The sequence below is a fragment of the Apaloderma vittatum genome, unplaced genomic scaffold (genome assembly GCF_000703405.1).
Source record: "Apaloderma vittatum isolate BGI_N311 unplaced genomic scaffold, ASM70340v1 scaffold11962, whole genome shotgun sequence".
NCBI classification, from domain to species: domain Eukaryota; kingdom Metazoa; phylum Chordata; class Aves; order Trogoniformes; family Trogonidae; genus Apaloderma; species Apaloderma vittatum.
This window is the reverse complement of record NW_009703116.1, coordinates 13,872-19,722: the sequence shown is the minus strand read 5'-3', so window position 1 is coordinate 19,722 and position 5,851 is coordinate 13,872.

The window sequence follows — 5,851 nt, the reverse complement described above, 5'->3', positions numbered from 1 at the left end:
ATTATTTTATTTTAAATTTTTTATCAATGCAGTGCTAATTACACCTCTCCATCTGCTCACAATTCTGTTCTCTTTTTTCTAGACACTAGCTCTGCACCGCAGTAACTTTAGGGCTATTTCACTTGAACAAGGGTTGATCGTCTGGTTTTTGGACTTCACAGTTAAAGGATGGGTATCCTGGCCTGGAAAAGTCTCTTTTCCATCTCTAGGTTTATGCCTTTCAGAAGCTCCTGAATGCATTTACCTTGTTTGTGGAGAGGTCCCAAGTATGTGTCTCTGCCAAGACTGTCGGCTTAGATAACCACTTGGGTCAGATCGTGGTTATCTGAGTGCGGTCCCTGGGTGCGAGCACCTCTGGGCCGGGTGCTGATCCCGGGCGGTTGTGCTTAGCGTGGCCACCCTCGCGCAGAGCTGCCACAGCATCCTCTCTTCACACCTGCGCCAAAGGCTGCTCCTCTGCTCAAGCACCCGGTAATTACTGCTGGGCTTTGCAAATGGTGAAATTACTATTTCATTTGCTTCCAAGCTACTCCTGGTAGCTGCACCCATGTGCAGTTGTGTTTGGAGTTCCCTAAGGTTGGAACAGGCACGTGGACCACAACCACCTGGAAACGGCCGTTCCTTCCCTCAGTGCTGTGTGACACACGTACTCCACATCCCCCGCACTGGTTCTTCTCCCTCATACTCACACATGCGGTTGGGTTTTTTTTTTTCTTCCAGATTTTTTGTTAAGCCTTCTGTGCTTAGCGCAGCTTAACACGGGGAGGTTTGAATCTCAGCTGTGGTCCACTGTTAAAGGGCAGAAATGTCTCCAATGCCAACTGTAAGAACTTGGGCAGAGTTAGCCCTAAGGGCAGCATTAGCACTGGTGTTTGGGACAACAGACTCTTGCCTTGTTCCTTTCCTCACCCCAAGAATTGTATCCTCACTTGTAAATAACACACAAAGCTTGTCGAACTGCTCCATTTGAATACTTTTCCCTTATTCACTGAGGGTACCTCAGCTTGGTGGTCTCAGATAAGCATGAAAACCTACTGTGGCTAGCGACGTGTGTATCACAGTACTGAATTCCTGCTCAGCAACAGAAGCCAAATTTTTCTGTGCCTGTCAGGGATGGAGCACGTCGTTTAGAACCGAGAGCGGCTCCATGTGCTCTGTTGTGCCTTCAGCAAGCCTTATGGCCTGCCTTGGGCTTCACGTGTGCCCCTTAGCCCAGAGGGGCCAAAAATCCCCCCATCTCCTCAGTATTCTAAGGCATGTGTTCCAGTGTGCGGTCTGGGTTGGGGCAGCACAGAAGGGAACATGCCTTTTGAGTGGATCAGGGCATTGTTTCCTGAGGATTCGGGGTCTTCTGGTGGGCATAGAATCCGAATCATTAAGGTTGGAAAAGAGCAAAAAAAGGCCAAGCCAAGAAGTCAGGGTTTTTTAGATAAATAGAGGGCATCTTTATAGGCCTTCACCTCTAGTTCATGAGCTCTGTTCAGGGAGTAGCAGCTGAAGTGGCAGCTATGGAGGGGTTCTATCCATCAATACTAATAACCCATTTAATAGAGCTTCTGGAAATGTGTCATTTTGCAGTCAAACAGAATAAACCAGAATCAAGGAAAGGAGCTTTGTCTAATATTAAGTGTGATGCTCAGGGCTCCTTACAAATCACCAGACTTCTCTCCAAATGACATGGTCACAGGGGCTTGTCCTGCACAGAGTGGGTGCTCATCATACCTGCCTATTGCAAGAGGTTAGGAAAAACTGTGGAGGAGGCTTTGGCACGCGTACCGACCTCCGTATCCTTCAGCTTCTTCCAGGAGCTGGCCAACAGCTCTTGGTTCTCTTACAGACTCTACCGCCCGAGTGAAGGAAATCTAAGGCAGGAGCGGCTCGTTTCCCGCTGTCAGAACGCCCTTCGTCCAGGCTGCTCTCGGCAACGCCAAGTCCATGTCACCCAGGCTCAGGGGAGAGCAGCCGTGTTCAAGTTGTTTTGGCCTGGGTGTATGCACTGCCCGTGCCTTAAGTGCAGCCCAGGAGCGGATGTGTGTGAGCTGCCTGGAGACACACCACAAAAACCCCAAGCCCAAGGCAGTCGGGGTGAGCACCAACGCTTGGTGCTGCAGCTTGCAGCTGCCTCAGCACTTCACCAAGGGGCATCCCATGGGCGCTGTGCGGGGATCCAGCCGCCGCTACAGAAACCACATCACAAACGTCTAAAAAGAGCATCGTTTTTATTGGTTATATACTGTAGAGCTGACAGTGTTTGAGTCAGGACAGACATGCAGATAAAGTGTGTGTTTACATTTGGCATGCAGACTAAGGGCACTGTGTAACGGGAAGGAGGTGAGCACCATCTGTATCCACTGTGTGCGCAGCCTGGGGAGGAAAGAGCTGGCTTCCCTCTACTGAGCATGCTGAGACAGGGAGAGTTTTGAGAGGGTGAAACAGTGCTGACAGCTTTATTGGACATAAAGTTTGTTTTAGAGAAATAGGCAATACTGTAACCCTAGAAAATCTGCTTAATTTGGATGAGTCTGTGATTATGAAAAGGTTTCTTGCATTATTTGTCTTCTAACTAAGCTGCCCCAGCCCAAATATATGTCTGCAAATACAAAAAAATAGATTTATTCTCTTAAAAATACATTCCATGCAGCCTAGTGTGCTGCTTCCCCAAGGCAGGAGCCTGCACTGCATGCTGGCGGCCTAGGAAGACGATCCTTTGGGTCCGGAGGGTACCGACCCCCAGAGGCATCTGCAAACAATGGCTTCGTGTCTCAGGGCGCCCAGCGCAGTGCCCGGGGGACCGGCCTTCGAGCAGTGCTTTGACCACTCCAGTGATGTGCAAGGGTGGCAGAGGTGAGGTCTGCTAGATTAGGGACGACACCGGCGTGACTATTGCTTTGATCCGTAGCTGGGAAATCGCTCGTGTCGAGTGGCTCTCGGAGCGCCGCCCCGCCCACGCTTCCCGCCCGTTCCGTTCCTGGCGGTAGCGGCTGCGGGAGGCCTGTGGATCCCTCCTCTGCCCACCCAGCTGCAGCAGGACGATGTGGGCGCAGGGGTTGCTCTGCGAAGCCGTCGCCCCTTCGTGCTCCCTGGGCAGCAGGAGAGGTGTTGCTCTGCGTGCTGTGGTGGATACGAAGGAAGCCACTGCGCAAAGCCACGAGCTGAACCCCGAGAGTGCTGGTGCCCTCGGGCTGGCACCAGCCGCTCGGGAAAGCCGCTGGCTCTCCAAGAGGGACCAGTGTCTCCGTTTCCTTGGGAGAAGCGAGCACTGACACACTTCCTCTGTACAGCAAATACATTTACAACTTTGGAATTACCCGAGTGCTCGATGCGCACCCTCATGGCATCATCAAGCCCACTGAAAAGACTGTTAAATTTATATGCTAAAATTACAAATAATTCTTCAGTGGTGGCAATATTTACACATATACTCTATTTTACAGCTGTTCAAAAAAAGTGTGCAATTTGAGTAAAACACATTGTGTTTCCTGAAGTCATTGCTATAAGTTTAATAATACAATCAGCTCCTATTGCACTCATGATTAGAGGGCATGGCCCCTGTCAATTTTAAAGAGGGTTTTCTTTCTCAGATTTGATCTCGATGGTGGTAAAAACAACCCAGTGTACAGTTTCTGAGTGATGTCTGTGTTCGTTATTTACAAGTGGTGAGACTAAGTCCTAGAGCAAGAGTTCAAGGTATGTGCTGTAAAATATTGAACAAAAGACTGAGGCAACTGGAGAAAGGAGAGACGTCACCTGTGAGAAGCACCTGAGGAGAGCAGTGCCAGAAGAGCTGCGGTGCTGGGTCAGCGCTGGGGCTCCCGCCGCGGGCTGTGCGCCGCTGGCGCAGCGGGGGAAGCCCTCCGGCCACCCACGGCCAAGACAAAGCCTGATCCCGGCTGTCAGAAAGGGGAACCCAGCAACTGCTGCTGCTGGCGGCTTTCCCCGTTGCGTGTCAGACGTGAGGTTGTGACACTGAGGTGAGGCGAGCTGTGGGGTTGAAAAGCCGATGCGTAATCCAGAGTTTTGTGGGTGGATTCGGGGAAGCCCGCGCTAACCCGGCATGATGTGTCGTAAGGATGTAGAGATGTCCTGGCTAGGACTAAAACCAGTTCCCTTGGAAGGAGCTTTGGAAGCACCGTGCTAACCTGAACCCATGCCAAGAAGGTGAGAAGGAGAGGGCTGGTGGAGGTGTAGGGGCACCCAAGGGTCCCATGCGGTGTGGCCCACTGTCCTGCGGGACAGGGCTGGGCACTGGGAGGAGCCATCAGTCGCTGCTCAGAACGATCCTTGTCCTCGTCAGCGCGGGTGTGCTGTCCAGCTGGTTACAGAACTAAGCCCCGAGTCCCGCACAGCAGTGGCGGTGGGGAGGCACCCGAAGATGCAGATTCTCTGAAGTGCTGAGCGACAGCACCACGTGGGTCGTCACAGCAGTTCTTCCCTGGTGACTGTAAGGGGAGGGTGTGACACGGCTGGAGATGGGCTTAGCAGCAGGTTCAGGAATGTAAATAATGACTGTGCCGACTGAAGGGGCAGGGCCATCCCCAGATGTGAAGCCCTGGGGTAAGCAGGCGGGTACCTCGGGAGGCACCTGGGCCGCTTGCTGCCGAGCAGCCGCGCTGGTTCGCAGGGGTTTTGCAGCAGCGCATCCCACGAGACCAAAGGGAGAGGACCTGAGGCAGCGTATTTAGTTTTGAAGGGGAAGATTTTCTTTAGCGTGAAAGTAACGGGCAACGAGTCAGAACGTGGCATCCTGGGGCTGGCAGAGGCGGGCGAGCCAGCCCGGTGACAGCACTGCTGAGACGTGGCGCTTCGGCAGGTCTGTCTGTCGGCCGTGGCACGGCTGCAGGACGGCGTCCGAGGCGTGGGAAGCTGATGCCGATCGAGCAGCTGGGCTCAGAAATGTCCTTCTGCGCGCGGTTTGTTTTGTGGTGGTGCCCCTGCCACACGGCTGCCCCGGAGCAAAGCAGGGTGCTCAGGGTGGATACCACAATTTCACAGGCTCGTTAAAAAAAAGAAATTTCCACTGTGGTTTCAAATTGCAAAATACGCAGTGATTTTCAATACTTCTTGATAAACATGGGCAGAGGGAGGCATTTCAGAATTTAGCTTCAGATTTTAAGTTTCTTTCACTTTTAGTTTGGATTTTGAGTTTCAATTTTTTCCCCCATTATACTTGATATATTTTTCCCATTCTCTGCTAGCACTGCTATGCTATGAAATGGTAAGAGACAGCAGTTGATATAATTTATTTTAATATAATTTAGTTTTAAGATTATTAGAGCTGCCACTCAGTACTAATTTAAAAGCATTAACTTGACATTTGTACATGCCACGAAATATAAAAGAATAAAGTGAAGGGTTAAAAATATAAATTTGGGAAACCATCTAAAAATTGCATAAGGAAACACTTTTTTTCCAAAAATAGTTTTTCCCTTCATCCAAACAATCTTTATTGGGGGAAAAAAAAAAAATCACGCCATTGAAACACTTTCCTTTTTATAGAAAAGTTTTCGCAGACATTTTCCAACCAGCTCTGGGTTTTTGATTCATTTGCCTCTCAGAATTGAGGCACACAGTTCCGAGGGGCGGGGAGGAGAGCCGGCACAGCCATGTGCATGGGTAGGGGGGTCACCCGTGTGCTGCTGCGGCAGCTGCTCGTCCGTGGGGTGAGCTCTGGAAGGAGTGTGGGCTGCAGCTCGGCCGTGGGGGCTGCTGGGGCACCTCCAAACCAGGCGAGGGACCTTTGCCCTCCCGCAGTGCTGTCCTTGTCCCTCCGCAGAGAGGGGCGTCTGTTTCCCACACGCCGAGGAAAGCGCAGGAGGAGGCTGGTGGTGGTGCTGGGGTGCAGGACAGCAGA